The sequence below is a fragment of the Nelumbo nucifera genome, chromosome 3 (genome assembly GCF_055504915.1).
Source record: "Nelumbo nucifera cultivar China Antique chromosome 3, China Antique-T2T, whole genome shotgun sequence".
In the NCBI taxonomy this organism is placed as follows: domain Eukaryota; kingdom Viridiplantae; phylum Streptophyta; class Magnoliopsida; order Proteales; family Nelumbonaceae; genus Nelumbo; species Nelumbo nucifera.
In genome coordinates this window covers 37,477,073-37,494,001 of record NC_142651.1, presented here as the reverse complement: position 1 = coordinate 37,494,001, position 16,929 = coordinate 37,477,073, and the positions used below count along the sequence as shown (strand labels likewise).

Sequence of the window (16,929 nt, the reverse complement as noted above, 5' to 3'; positions counted from 1 at the left end):
GTAGCTGTGTCCATATTCCATTGCCGTACGTTTCTCGCCGTGATTGGAATTCCCCTCTCTATCGCCTTGATTCTTCTAGATTCTCCATTGAAGCAAGTCCTAAGCCCCTAACTGACGCAGAGAACGAAGAAAGAAAAAAGGTGATTACACATCGATACCCCTTCAGTGCTGACAATTATTGATGTTCTCAATAAAAACCTTTTGACCTCCGTAAACCTACCTCACCGTCCATCTACTTTTTCTCTCTTGTCTTCGGCCAAAGGTTCTAAACCTTCCATCATTTGTTCTACCTCTTCTATCAGTCTTTATTCTATTAATCAAATTCCACTTAACTGTACCATAGGGAAATCGTCTAAAACTCGGCATTTTTCTTAAATTCACTATACCCATTAAATAGATTAATGGGTATTAGTAGACTACCATTTTACCTTTTATTATATTTGACTCAAAACCCACATGAGAGAATACATCAACATACTCCCTAGTCACAACCCAGAATAAGGGTGCCATCATCAAAGGCGAGATTGTTGTAAAATACATAACCCCAAGTGTTCAACCCAATATTCGTAATTACCGGTGGCAATTGGGTGGGTTGGGTTGGGTTTAGTTTGGGTTGAGCTTCAATCCAACTCATTAACCCATCAATCCATTAATGACTCAGTTATATAAAATTAAATGGGTTACGTTGGATCCAATCTAAGTCCGCTTTGATCCAATCCAACTCGTCCAAACCCATTAATCTTATATTTATGTACTTAAAATAAAAAAAACTAACTCCCTCTTAATAAGTTGATTATAGCTTGGTGGTAATAGTAGTTGCTATTTGCACAAGTGGTGAAGGTTTAAATCACATTACATGTGTATTATTTTTACATAATGAAGACATATTACTATGTTCAGGTTTCGGGTTTGACCAAACCACTTCGGTTAAATTGGTCAGACCATCTTGAATTATCTAATTGGATTGTCTTAACTTAATCACATTAAGAGTGGTTGAACCATTTGGATTCGGAATTGTCTGGTCGACTAGACCGGACCGGTTCAATCAATGGAGGATTGAATTGGACCAGCTCATATCAAGTTTGTGCATGGGTTTGGGACCAAACCAACTAGCTCGAAGTGGGCCTAGGGAAGTAAATTGGACCGGTCTAGATTCGGATCGGGTTGTATAGATACTAGTTGGACTGGACGATCCAAATTGAATCAAAGCAAGTGAGGGATTTTGGGTCGGGCTGGCCCGGGGTCCATTTTAGATTTGGGTCACCCAGATCGACCAACCCTAGGTCGGGTTGGGTTCGTACTGGGCTGACCAACCCAAACGAACTGAACTGAGGTGATCAGGTTTGTTCATATTTAGACCAAGTTAAGCTGATCCGGACTCGGGTCAAGTTGATTTGGATTTATGTCGATTTGGGTGAAGTGTGTTGATTCGAGATAAAACTAATTTTTGTAAATAATTAATAGAAAATTAATGCATTAATTATAAATTATTTCGTACAAATGAAAATTAAAAAAATGGCTAAGGAATTAATACCTATATCTTTAGTGGTTAACCAAATGATTATCCACAACCCAACCTGACCTAACCACTTTAAATTGACCCAATTGGTGATCAACTCATTTCCAACCCACCAAGTAAATAAGCGTGTTGGATGTATTAGATACTAGGTGGATTCAGCGGGCTGGGTGAAAAATTGCCACCCCTATTCATAACCATGTGTTTGATGTAAACCATCTCAATAGTAATAATGGATACCAAATAAGCGAATACCCATGATTAAGTAGTGGGGGTAAATGCTGAATCAGTGGCCACATATCCAACTGCACCACCCAATATGATCACCAGAAACGTGAAGGTGAACTTTGATGGGCAGAACTGTTTCTGAAACGTAATATCTACTATGGCAACCAAAAGGGGCGTACAAGATCTGAAAACGATGAAAGTATCGACGTTGGCGTGATGAAGCAGATTTGTATTCGTGAAGATTACTAGAGAGAAAACAATGGTACAGCAAGCAGAAATTTCTTTATAGTCTCCAATGTGAAAGGGTCATGCATGGTAGAAAAACCCTAATTTCCCAACAACCCAAACACCCAGAGCAGAGGTCAAGTACTGCAATGCACTCAAAAGGCAAGAAACAACTTCCCACCCACGCTCTGACTTGCGTCACAAATCATGGATAAGATCACTGATTACCATTTTATCCTTTTACCCTTGCAATAAACTGGGCAAGTATTCACGCTCTGATTTGCGTCTCTTGGATTTCCATCTCCATCTTTGACGACGTTCTTGAGTATGGTGGCTAATGGAAGATGGGAAGATTAGTAAGTCAGAAATCATGGTCTCATTACTGCTATTGAGAAGATAAATGCAGAGTGGAGAAGGCTCTCTCCCATGAAAAACTGATTGGGGGCTTTGAAGATACTAAGAGGCCATTGATATAGCTGATTCAGTCATTTAGGGGTAATTTGGTTATGAAAATTACCTTTATGCTGATATGTACAATTTCTGTCTATGAAACAAAACCTCACTAAGATGGGGTTTTTTAGAAGTTCTGAAAAGTTATGATGAATTTAAGAAAAATTCTGAAAAGTTGAGGTGAGTTTAGACAATATCGCAAATTTTAAAGGTTTTCAGGTCAGTAGTCTTCGACGATGGAGCACTTCCTCAACCATGCATAACTCTGGCCAAATTTTATTATTTGAAACCAATAGAAATGAAGCAACGCATGACAAAGATAATCCAAAACTTAATTACAATTCAACAGCTTTCAACAAAAAATCAATCGAGAATTGAAAGAAAGTTTCACCACACCTCTGGCGGAAGAATCATGGATAAAATCACTGATTTGGTATCATGAACAATATCCTCACTGAGGTCTTCAATAGGTGAGATTGGACGAACGGAACAGGATTAGAGGGTTTACAAGAAAAGGTGTTCTCACAATTCACAAACAGCCTTTTCAAGAAATTGCCAAAGAACAAGACTATCGTTGTCTTAGTATTACCCATTTCTATGAGATTAGCCTGATATCTTATAGGATGTAATCACTAATAAATATTTGTGTAGTTCGCATATAATTATATAAACAATGTTCAACAATATTAAGCGTAGGGGTGCAACTTGGGCCGGGGCAATCTTGGTCCAAACAGACTTAGGTCACAATTTTATACCTGTTGGGCTAGGATTTTCAATCCTTGAATTCGTCCTAAGCCCAAAAATTTGGGTTCTCTTTTATTTATTTATCTTTTTTTTTGGGTCCAATCTTATCCCAACGTAAGGGTGCAACTTGGGCGGCTCAACTTGAGCCCAAACTAGTCCAATTTGCAATTTTACAAACGTTGGGCTTGTATTTTTAGTCCTTGGGCTTGGTCTGGGTCCAAAAGTTCAACCCTTTTTATTTTCTTATTAGGTAGCCCGAATTCGTCCCAAGCCCATCCAGGCCCAAGCCTAGCTCGACTATATACATACATATATACAATATATAGGCACATGTTTGCATGCATATATGCATATATGCATATTGCTTTTTGGTATACCATACGCAAATGCATACATGCATACATTTATATCAAATTTTAGTGTGAGATGCTGACTAACCTGAACCTAACTTGGGCATGACTGCACGAGTCCAACCCGAGTGCATCAAATTTAAGTGCAGGTTGGATAGTTTGGGCTTGACCTCAGGTTTGAGTCTTAGGCCCAATTCTTAGGGTTAGGCTATGTTTAACCTGGCTTGCACTCCTATCCCAACCCCAGTTCAGCCTATGTACATATGTATATGCACATTAGACTTGTTCATGGGCTGGGCTTAGGCTTGACTTTACATTGTTTTAGGCTCAGGCTTTGGGCCAGGTCTATTAGAATTTTGGCAAATTCCAAGCCCATGTCCAGCCCACCACAAACAGGTCTAATGCACATATAGACACATTTGCATACATACAAGCAAATAAGCATACTTACTTTTGGTAAACCAAACATATATACATACATATACTGTGGGCTGATTCACCAACCAGACCCTAGGCCTGAGGCCAACCTGAATACATCAAATTTTAGTGTGGTCTGGACTTGGATTGGACCATTCAAGCTTGACCTCAGGCTCATGGTTTTCAAAACCAGATCGGACCAGATGATTGGACCGGAAAAATCGGGAACTGGCTAGGTGACCGGTTTCGTTTTACCCCAAAACCGTTATTCCCCAAAAACTGTTGATTTGGTCAGAAAACCACTGACCTGGGCAATCGAACTGTTCAAAGGTTTGGCCGGTTTTTATTTTTTAAAATTTTTAATTTTTTGTTAGAATGTCGCCCATTTGGTTTAAACAATCGGACCGTTCGACCCAGGAACCAGACCCCTGACCAGTTTGTTGTCTGGTTCAGTTTTAAAAACCTTGCTAAGGCTTGATCTGGGTTCGGGCCTTAGACCCAAGATATTCTGTACAAGATAGATATGAATGAAATATATAACAAATATGAATAACAGGAGACCCCTATAAATTTCAAGTGAAGGGGCTTGGGCTGGGCTTGGGCCTTTACGGTTTTTTATTCATATCCATTTGACCCAAATAGTTGAATCACTAATCCACCATTAGGATGGAAAAACAGTACACATCCTAAAATACATGCATTAATTAAAAAAACTGTACACAGCCTAAATGAAACAGGGTTGTTTAATGTCTTCTCCAGAATTACATTAAATGAAGAAGCCTTCTATTTTTGCAATCATTTATTTTACGATTCAAACCCAGAGACAGAGTTCCTACCCACAAGAACTCTGTCACATCTACCCACAAGGCCACAACACATTATTTGTGTGCATTAGGAACATCTCCCGTGCATAATACCATGTAAGAGGATGAAATGTTTCCAATGTATGACTACAATATTATGTGGGTAAACATGGAGATCACAAGCCTTCCGTTTTGTAGTTATTACAATTATGGGGTATAGACTAAATTTGTGAAATTTAATGGCGAGAATGAGAGTTGATAGTTGAATGCAGGAGTTAATGGAATAACTGTACATGTCCTCAATGAGACGGAGTTGTTCTATGCTTTTTCAGAAAAATACATTCAATGAAGAAATAACAAACCATTTTTGTCATCGTTTTATACAGAAAAGTACGAACAGGCCCAATGCAGATTTCTGATTTCCATTGGAGAGCTATAAACATTCAAAATGCCAACAACCCACACTCTATGCACCAAGACGACACATGAATTAGCATCAATTCCAAACTGGCACCTACCCCAACAAAACTTTGAGCCTACAAATTCTGATCTTGGGCTGAACCGTCATTCTCCCTTTATTTTACAATTCAAAACAAGAGACAAGTGTATTTTATGCCCACGAAAAGTTTATTGCAAACAAAGATGATGATTACCCTATAAAAACAGAAATATCAGAGGGAAGAAAAGCTACCTACTAGATCAAAATTAACTGGCCCAAACTAAGCTTAATTGCCTATTGGCCCAGCATGTGAATGTTTAATCAAAGTATTAAACTAGTAATTGAGAAGTTAAGGGATAGGAGCCAGATGATTGCTTGCCAATAAGAACAAGCATCTATTCAACTAAAGAAAATGGCCACTCAAAATTAATAACCTAATATAGGAAATCAAATTCAGTTGTGAGGTTATAAAATGTTGAGTGTGCTCAACATTTTTTGAAAGGTGAGGATAGGTTTTGAATATTAATTGGTTAGAAACCTCAAGGGAGCAACTGGTTTAACTACTTTCCCTTGATTGTTGTTTTCTCATCTCACCCCCTCCCACCAAACAAAATTATAGGAGCCATTTGGCAAGTCTTTTTGGGAAGATCTCCTGGTACCTTTGACAGGTAAAAGACGTATTGAGCTTTTGCATTAAGATCTGAGCAGCCTGAAGCCCGTTTGGCTAAGGCGTGTCTTTTCGCACATCTTTCCACATGAAGATGAATAGAAAAAATGCAAAAGCTCATTTTGGAGCTTCCTAAAAATCGCCCGTTTTGGGCTTCTCGCATCTTTTCGGCATGTCGACTAGATCTATCGTAAACCAAATGGGAAAAGATCCAAATTGCGGTCTACTAAGCTTGTAAATAGCTGGCTAACCACGCAAAAAGATGCGCCAAACGGGGCCATAGTAATTAATGCTCCCCCCCATACACACACACACACACACCCATATAGGCCAAGACCTGGCCTAATCCCCTATGAATCAATTATAGAATAATCTAGGATAAGAGAGAGAGAGAGAGAGAGAGAGAGAGAGAGCAACGAAAATAAAAGAAGTCAATGAACACAATGAAGAGAAATTGAATGGATTAGTGATGACTCCCACTTCAACAAAAAGTATACAAATTTCACCCTTTTTTACTCTTTTACAAACAAAATGCTTGTCATCTTAATGTGTTTGGTATGTTTATGGAGAATTGGGTTATGAATAATACTAATTGCAGCCTTGTTATCACTGTATAATGACAAATGCCCAACTCAATAGGGATGTTTTTCAACCACAAGAATTCAACAATTACTTGAGACGTAGCTGTACACTCAACTGCCACACTTGGCTTTGCCACCAATAGATTATTTCTTGCTCCTCCAAGTGATTATATATCCTCTTACAAATGTGCAATAACTAGTAGTGGATCTCTTATTATCAATACAACCAGCCTAGTTAGCATCAGTATAGCCTTTACCTTCATGTAACCATACTTAATAAAGAAGATGTCCCTACCCTGGTGTTTTTTCAAATAAGTTAGAATCTTTTTAGTAGCCCTAAAGTGAGTGAGTATAGGTGAGTGCATATACTTACTCAAAATGCTCACAACAAAAGTAATATCTGGCATAATCGTGGAAAGATATAACAACCTCTTAATAAGTCTTTGACATTGATGAACATCTAAAACTATCTTTCCCTCACAATTTCTAAGTTTATAACTAGGATTCGTATGAGAATCAACTGGCTTATACCTTAGTTTTCTAAATAGATCAAGGATATACTTCATTTGGAAGATAAATATACCCTTATCAGATTGTACAACTGCAATTAATGTTAAAGAATATTCAAGTCTAATATCTTTAACTTTAAAATGTGAAGCCAAAAATTTGTTCAACTCTTGAATTTCTTCTTCCTAGTTTTCTATAATCACAATATCATCAACATACACAATAAGAATAACAACCAACTCACCCCTTCTTTTTACAAATGGTGTATGATTAATTTGGTACTATGCAAAACCAATATGTTGTACAACACTATTGGACCTCTCAAACTAAGCTCAGGGGGATTGTTTCAAGCCATATAAAGATTTTTCAAATGACATAACTTATCCTCACATCCCTACACACGAAATTTTGGAGGTAGGATCATATATACTTCCTTATCATGGTCACTATTTAAAAACACGTTATTCACATTCAAGTGATGATTTTAGAAAAAATTGATAGTAAGGTATAAGAGAATTTAGATAGCATTTATCTTGGCAATTAGAGCAAAAGTTTCATTGTAATCCACACCATATGTTTAGGGGAACCCCTTCGCTACCAACCTCACTTTATACATTTCAATAGACCCATCAGTATGATGCTTTATTGTGAATACCTACTTATAACCTATAAGCTTCTTTCCCTTTGGAAGATTAACAAGGTCCTACGTTTTTATGAAGGGCATGAATTTCCTCACACAACATTTTTTATATTTAGGTAATTCCAAAGCCTTTGTAACACATTTAAGAATAAGCACACTACAAATAGTAAATGAAAGCATGATAATTAAGAGACAAATGAGCGATGAAAGTAAAGTGGGTATAGGGTGATTTGTACAACTTTATACACCCTTAAGAGAAACTAGAAGATCATTATCACAAGGACAAAGTTTAAAGGTACCTGAAGGATGAGTGGCATGAGGATTTGCCTCATAAGATTCTAACAACAATAATTACACTTCAGATGTTGCCACACCTATATTTAGTGAATGATTTGATGATGAATCTTTCAATGTTGTTAAGTATAACGGGAAAAATTATAGTAAGGTGATGGAGGTAGTGAAGACTATTGTTGAGATTGATGAAATTGGAGTTGTGAAGGAGTATGAATAGAAAGAAAGAATGAATATGTCTCACCTCACAACTACTCTCCCCTTAAGGTGAGGCATTAAAGGAAGGATATAACTCAAAAAATGAAACACCCATGAAGATATAAACTTGGTAAAAAATAGGGTCAAACACTTATATCCCTTATGAGTAGATGGATAATCAAGAAACACAAAAAATGAGATGAGGGTCCAACTTACTAAACAAGGGAGAGATTTTCGGCAAAACATTGAAAACCAAACAAATAAAGAGGAATGAAAAATAAAAGAGATAAAGGGAAAAGTGACTGATGTGGGGCCCAATAATGCAACAATTTCATGGGTATGCAATTTACTGGGTAGGCTATTGTGAGAAGAGCATGACCCCAAAAAATGTTTTAGAACATTCATTTAGAGAAGCAAACCATGAACTACATATAATAAATATCAGTTATTTCTTTTCAACAATACCACTTTGTTATGGAGTTTTATGGCAAAAGGCTTGATGTAATATACCATTATTTGGAAGATAGGCATTGACATCTTTTATAAAGTACTTTCTGGCATTATCGGAGTTAATAATTTTAATATCAACATGGAACTAAGTATACACTATACAACAAAAATTCTTTACAATTTTAGGAACTTTATTACACGAATGCAATAGATATATCCATGTGTAGCATGAGTAATCATTAATGAAACATATTAAATACTGATATCTACCTTCATATACAATAGAACAAGGGCCCCACACATCAAAGTGCACAATATAAAAAGGAAAATTAATTAGCTTTTTTATTAATATAAAGATATGGATTCTATAATATTTGCTTAACTAATAAGTAGAAGATTCCAATGACTACAAAGACATTAATTTGAGTAAGCCTATAAACAAATTCTTCAAAGAAACAAAGGACAAATGACACAAAAGACAATGCCAAAGGTAAATATGGATTTATTACTCTAACTCTTATGCAAATTAGAACAACTCAATAAACTAGTAATCTTATAGGAATTAGAAGCTATTGAATCCAAAATTTAGAGTTCATCTGTCATGCCATCTCTAGCATTCTCCCTAAAGTCAAATCCTAGAACATATAAGAGTTAAGAAGAAAGGGTTACAAAACAATTTAAAACTTAGTAATGCAACTAAAAGATCAGATATTAGTGGACATCTTTAGAAGATTGTAAACATTAGACAAGCTTAGACTAACTGGAAGAGAGACAATTCCTTGCTTAAAAATAGAAGAATAAGAGTCATCAAGAAGTTTAACTTTATCTTTCCAATTAAAATGCAATAAGAAGAGAAAAGGGAAGACTTACCAGTCATATGGTTTGTGGCACTTGAATTAATGATCTAGGAAGACTAAAAGGGAATTGAGGAAACATGGAAAACAATGGCTTTGTTACCTGAATTTTCTACATATACGAGGTGGAGGGAGTAATGGAAGTTTACTCCAATTGTCCAAGAGCATGCCCAAACTATTCAAACTGATCACACAAGGTACTTAAAAGTACTCCATCCTTAAGTGTAGAAGCCAAATAAAGAATTGGAGTAGAATTACCCTGATTGGACTATTGGTCATCCTTGCTAGTAGTGGAAGAAGCAATATTAGTTGTATTAAGTCCCTTGTTCTTCCTCCCCTATAACTTCTCAAATTTTCCAACTAAATCCCAACAAACTTCCTTTGTGTGCCAAAATCTCTTACAATGAGTACACCAGAACCTGTCTTTGTCACTCCTCCCTTCTTTTATATTTCACCCGTCTTGTTGTCTCTCTTAGACAACAATGTCACCTGCTCTCCCTCAAGAGGATTCAAATTCACTCTCCTACTTTCCTCATATTGCATCAAAGCAAACACTTGTTCAAGGCCTAGGATCTCCTTACAACCCAAAATTTAAACCCATATAAGCTCATAAACAAAACTTAGACTTGCTAAGAATGTAAGCACCCTTTTCTTGAAAGAAAAATTTTCTATATGCAAAAACATTTTCTTCATTCTTCCATTCTATAGACTTGTAGTGATTTAGCTCCTTCCACATGAAAGTAAGGGTTAAATAATGGGTTGCAATAGACTTCCCCCCTTGTTTCAATGCAATTGACTCTACTTGGAGTTAGTAGATCCTAGCAAGGTGCCTTTGTTCAGAGTATGTGGACTTTGCTTGGTCCTAAATTTCCTTGGTTGTTTCAATCCACATAATTAATTTCTTTCTAAATTTACATTGAATAGAAAATATAAGCCAAAACATGATAAGATAATTCCCTTATTTCCACTTCTTATATTCAACCCCTTCATTAGTAGGCTTCTTAGTTTTCCTAGTGAGGTACCCTAACTTCCCTCTAGATTAACAAATATCTTAACATACTTAAACCACTCTAAATAATTCAGTTCATAAAGAAGAACAATGGATATAGGAAAACTAACACTATTCATCCTACTAGTAGAACTAACAACCCTCCAGAAGAGTTTGAAGTGATGACACTCTATGAAAACATTGCTTAAACACAACTATTAGAGAATCCAAACTCCTAAAAAGATAAAAGAGCTTTTCTTGGGCACATACAATCATACGATTATAGTAGTCTAAGGTAACAAGAAGAAAACTGAGTTAGGATGAATAAACTGAGTTGCAATCACATGTGCTAGGTACATCGCCACTGATAAACCATTATTGCAAATACAGCCTGGTTAACATCTGAACAACCCTTTGGTTTTCACTTGGCAAACAAGAAACATAAATCTAGTCACTTGGAAAAACATCATTCCAATGAAAAACACTTTCAAGACAACTACTAGCACCTTCGTTAGGTATAACAACCTTTAAACAATCTTCAAAAGTAATCCAAACCAAAACAAATGCAACAAAAAAATATTGCAACACGGACTTCTCAGTTTTTGGTCTACTATTACTACTACTACTTTTACAACTACTTAATAATAATAATAATAATAATAATAACTTGGACCTATGACCAAGGATGGAGGAGATTATTGGATGTGGCGATCAAATCACTGGCTTGTTTGAGTATGTCCTCTTGATGATTTAATTGATGTGTGAAAGAAAAAGAACAAAAAAGGAAAAAAGAAAAGGTAAAGGTTACTCTATGACAAGTTATTGCTCTTATACCATGTAATCAATCATAGAAAAAACTAGGATAGAGAGAGAGAGAAAAAAAAACAAATAACAGACAGAATTGTACATAGAAGAGAAAGGTTAGTGGGGCCCCCTACTTCACCCTAGTATATTAATGACATAAATAATTACAAAGTAGTCCTTGAAAGAAAGAAAATAATAGGAAACCCTACACTTGAATCATTAATAAAAACACCTCTTACAACACAGTCTAAACCCTATAGACCAAGGCCTGAGCTTATATTTTTGGCCTAGGTCTCGGCATGGCCAGAATCAAGATATAGCTCCTATGATAGGTGATAAGCCTAGCTCAGCCCATGATTATCACCCCTACTTGCATTCCAGGGCTCTAAATGGTACCTAATTGTTTGAATTCAAATTTGATCCTATTAAGGGTGGGTGACTGCATTTTAATCCGTTCATAATTGGATTAAGTATGGATCCTCCTCAATCCAATCCAATATAATCCAATTCAATTCGATATATATATATATATATATATACACACACACACACACTTAAAAAATTCACATTATATCTATCAATCAAATTGGTTTGAATGTTATATTATCACTAAATTGTCTTAAGTTCAAGTTTTATACAAGTAATTTTTCAATCCATTTGTGGCCAGATTCAAGGGCTGCTTTGAGTTGACTGTATCATATGCAATTTCACCGAAATATGTTTGGACTCTTGTTGGAAACCTATGTCAAAGACCTAATAATGACGAGAACCCCTTCTAGCTATGTTTAGATAATATGAGAGAAGGGAAAATGAAGGTTCCCTTAATTCTTAACAACATTAAACTAGGAAAAGTTGTGTATATATATTTTGTTGTTAGTCTTGAAAAATAGGAATCATACCATTTTCAAAGTAGAGTCACACAATTCATATATCTCATCACCGAACCACAAGAGAATTTAGTGATTAATGGAGGCTACCTATCTCACACTCACCACACTCTTACAAAGAAATGAGACCAACCCAATCCTTTTAATTTTGACATGTTAGTTTTAAGTTGGGTAAACATTTAGTTGTCTTGACAGAGACCCCCTAATTGGTTGGATCCTAAGGAATCATTTCAAGTTTGATCTAATTATTAACAAATCACATTTTCAAATATGATCTAATCTAGTCGGAATCTTATTATCAACTTGATTGCTGATTGCAGATTGCTAATGACGAGCTTCTCCCACTACTTATTGTTATGGACTTTTAAATTGGATAAAACGGCTGTTCATTCAGAAGCCAAATTTGATTTAGCCATTTCTAATGTACAGGTGTAAAGCAGTAAAACAGGCCAGTAAATAAATATATTATTAATCTATCTTCTTTTTAGGGATGTCAATGGGTTGGATTAAATGGTAAGACCCGGTTTAACCCAACCTATAACATCAGGTTAGGGTCAAGTATATTCGATTTAGGGTTGGATTAGGGTTTTGATTCTTTAAATCGAGTCAAGTTTGAGTTTTGGTTGACCCATCTCGATGGATCATGAGGGTCATATATACAAAGTATTCTTGTAAGTTTTTGACTTCTAATTCTATAGCCTTTAAGATTTACTTACATATTGATTTTGGTTTTCTTCTTTTTTTAAATGGGAAAAGTGACACCTTAAAATCTATAAAACAATTTAATAGATTTTATGTCTTCAAAACGTGTTTAAAACATGTAATTAAAATGTTACGAATCTGGTCAGGTTGGTATTGGGTTAGACCCTATAGGGTCAGGTCAAGCTTGGGAATCATGCATTTTAAAGTCAGGTCGGTTAGGGTTTGAGTTGGGGTACTGGTGGGTCGGGTTGTGGTTGAGACAAACCCGTGTCGAACCCGATCTGTTAACATCACTACTCCTCTTTCCAAACCTCCTTTCCTGCTTCCTCCTTCCCTCTCTTTACCCCTTTTTAATCCTCTCATTAAGTCGTGTGAGCACTTGTCTCTCTCCATTCCTCTCCCTTTCCATTGGACGATTGACAACTAACTTTTTTCCTCTACTTTTTGTGAGATATATATATATATATATATATATATATATATATCACTTTCCCTTCTATGAATGAAATTAGTGCTAATGTACATTCATTTTTTTTTCTAGATTTTGAGATGCCCATAGCGTTTGAGACAAAGCATTCTGTTTTACAGCATCTCTTCATGATCAGTCCCCCATGACTAGCTAATGTTGATGACCTTTTGTAAAAACGTTTGGTCTTTCAAGATATTTGAAACGATAGAGAATGTCTTTTCACCATTGTATTCTATCTATTAGTGCTCATGGGGACATTGCCCACCATCTAGGTGTGGTGTTGCCTCATCAGGGGCTGCAATTACAACTATTTCGAATTGAAGTGGAAGTATTAGTTTTGTTGATGATGCGGTGAAATGCCAAGATGTTGGTTCATAAGGGTTTTAAGTTTATTGAAATTGGGGTAGATATTCTATATGTTGTGAATGTTGAACTTTTCTGAAGCTTGGGAAATATTCAAGGTGGTGTGCTATATATGTTGAGAAATACATAACCAAGGTGTTCCATGTTTTGTGTGATAATCAATCCGTGATTAAGAGTGTGAAGGACCATCTTTCTGGTATATTTGTATCAAAGCAAGTCTAAGATTGAGTCGAGGATATGGTATCTTTACTCCCTAATTTTCACGATTATCTTTCTTTATTATTACTAGCACATACTTTGTCTACTACTTTAGGTAATGGGGGTTGTCCTTCTCTTGGATGGATTCATTCCTTCTTTTTACCTTTTCTCTTATGTATTAACATTCATCACACAAGGTATAAGTACATGTAATTCCATACTATGAGAATTGTAATAGAAACCTGGATAAGAACTGATTATGCGCGATCTGGAAGCTCATAGCTGGAAGATGATTTGGACTTTAGTCGCATGACAAACTAGACCAAGCTGCAAGATAAAGGATCAGAGAACCTAGGGTGGCTAACCCGGTGAGGTTGCTCCGATGCTTAAGTCGGTATTGTATTATGGTTGCGAGCTGAAAATTTGAGTGCTATAATGCTAGTGAGCAAATAATTGCGCGTACCTGAGTCTTGGGAGTTGATGCCCTTATATAGCTGGGACACTGTGGGTCTCGCGAAATGCTCCTGGAATATTTGGCTCGTGACGTAGGGATCCTTTCCCGCTTTGGAAGGTAGGTAATGTACCAATTAAGAAGGCTCACTGTTTCCTTCCGATTCGAGCGGGATGAGGATAAGGCCTACAGTTACGTGATGCTATTCCGAGAAGTTTGGAGATGATTGGCGAACTTCTAGGTTTGGTTATGTGGCACCTCAGTGCGCATGGGTACTGAGGCGCCCCAATTACGAAGTGATTTGATATCAAGGTGCTCTGGTTCCAAAGTGACCAAGCTCCCAAGGTCCTGCAAACTGCTGTCGTGGCACCACACGTTGATCTGTCATTTGGCTGGCAGGCCGCATCCACGTGTCCCTTACTCATTAGGTCGGGCCAAATCACCTCTCATCAAGAACCGCATGGAGAAACCCTAGACGAGGCAAGATGGGAAAGATGATAGATAGTGCTTAAGGTATTAGAATGACTAATATATCCTTGCAATAGCAGGACAATTAATACTCTACAGAGGCAATGCAGGGCTCACACACCTGTGATGAGTATAAAATGTCATTTAGGGCCTGTGATGAGCATAAAGTGTTATTCAAAACCTACAATAAGCATAGAACAATGTCACACGCCTATGATGGGCGATAGGTATTGTTCAAAATTGACGATGAATGCTTAAACACCTATTCATAGTTGACTTACGTTTCTTATAGTCATAGCAAGTTATGATGAGGCGTCTCAAGGATGGCTACTAAGATACCCGAACATGTTGGCCACCTACCAAAATCTCATCCCTGGCACATGGCCTCATGAAGGGGTGTAGCCAACACGTGCTATGTGAGAATCTGCGAGGAAACAAAAACTTTATTCTCAAATGATCTTGTTGGACACATAGTGAAACTCTAGTGGAATTTACTTAATCGCTAACGTGAGATCCAAGACTCCCTTCCCTAATGGGAAAAGTTCTCTTTGGGACTTTTCTCTTTATAGCCTTGGGATCTCTTCTATGAAAAGGAGAAGATACAAACTGCAGGACACACGAGAATCTTCAGAATTCCCTAGGGCTATGTTTGGTTTGAAGGAAAAGGTAGAGAAACATATACAAGGTTTGTAAAGGTTTCCCTACCTTTTCCTTCAAACCAAACACAGCCTAGATGAAAACCTCTCAACCCACTCTCCCCAAAGAATTAAACCTACCTGTAACTCTGACTCGAGATCAACTCCATCTTGGTCTCTCAAGGAGACCATTCTCTATCGTGTTACCACCATACTTTACAACGTCTTATGCAGTGGTAGGGGGTGTCAAGTTAAACAAGAAAATGAGATAGGGAATAGATAGGTAGAGTTTGGAGAGAAATGGAACCGACACAAATGTTTGAATCTATTACAGATTTTTTTTTTAAGAAAAAATAAACAAAATATTTTGATTTTAGGAATTGGAGGAATATTATATAGTAATCCTCAACATTCTAGTTGGATTTTCCAGTTTTGGGAGGCCAAGGACACAATTACATTTCTGACCCTAATCCTACATCCACTTATATAAATAATAAATAATGGTTTTAATAAGTTTAGGGGAACAAAGACCCCACCAATATACTTGGCTCTGCTCATATGGACGTAGTAGGAACATAAAAAATTCACCATTAAGATTTTGTTTTGCATTCTCTGCATTAAGATTTTTGGTCAATGCTTTCTTCTTTTTTTTATTTAATAGAGAAACATGCATTGTATGGTCTACTGAGAATTCAGTTGATTTCTATCTTTCATATGATTCCTATTTTAATGGCGGTCAAAAGGGGAAAACTCTTTTTTTTAAGGGTTACACAATGGGGGTAGTTCATCCCCCACCCCATGACCCCCTAGGGATGGCAATTTCTATCCTATCCGATGGGTATTTGTCCCAACCCTCTCCGATGGGGTGGGTTTTTTTTTTTGTTTGAAGGATGAGTTTTGGGGTGGGGACGAGTTTTAGGATTCTACAACCCGTAGGGTACGGTATTAGGCTAAATTCGAGCCTCCCCTATTCACGTATCGTTGGAAAGCATATAAACTTTTTGTGCCAAGTGTTGAATTTAATAATATTCTGAATATAGTTTTTTTTTTCTATATGTCTTAATCAAATAATTGAAACTTTTGTTGTTTATTTGTATTATTTTACTTATTTATTATTTATATATGATAAAAAATAATAAAAAATTAGATATAAACTCTAAATACAACCCACCCCTACCATTGAATGCAAGAAAGATAGGGTTGGGGAGGATTTTGCATTTTCATGTAGGGTTTTGCATTTTAGGGCAGGTGCAGGCGGGGTTCTGTCCCGGGTCTCCAGTCCATTACAACCAGCTGGAGACCTTACCACAGGTTTTTCATGACCTGTTTCGTACAACCCATACACTTTTTTTATGTGTCCTATTAACTCAACCCATTTGCAATATAAAGAGTTAAGACCCATCCACTGTATGGGTATTAGACATTATTTGAACCGTTTGTGGTCCCAGGTCTGTACCCTATGTGGATTCACACTAACGTACACTGTATGCATTAACTGAATAAATTAATAATTAGCAGGGCCCGTACAATGCACGAGAAAATTAGATATGAAATTCGGGTTTTATAGGTGAGAATCTCAAATTCAAGTCTACTAATTAATTAAT

General features: G+C 36.6%; 1 pseudogene; it reads right to left on the bottom strand.

The window, feature by feature from the left end:
* Positions 1-408: 408 nt before the first annotated feature.
* LOC104595128 (GDP-fucose transporter 1 pseudogene) lies at positions 409-15,517 on the bottom strand (annotated as a pseudogene).
* Between the last annotated feature and the right edge of the window lie 1,412 nt (positions 15,518-16,929).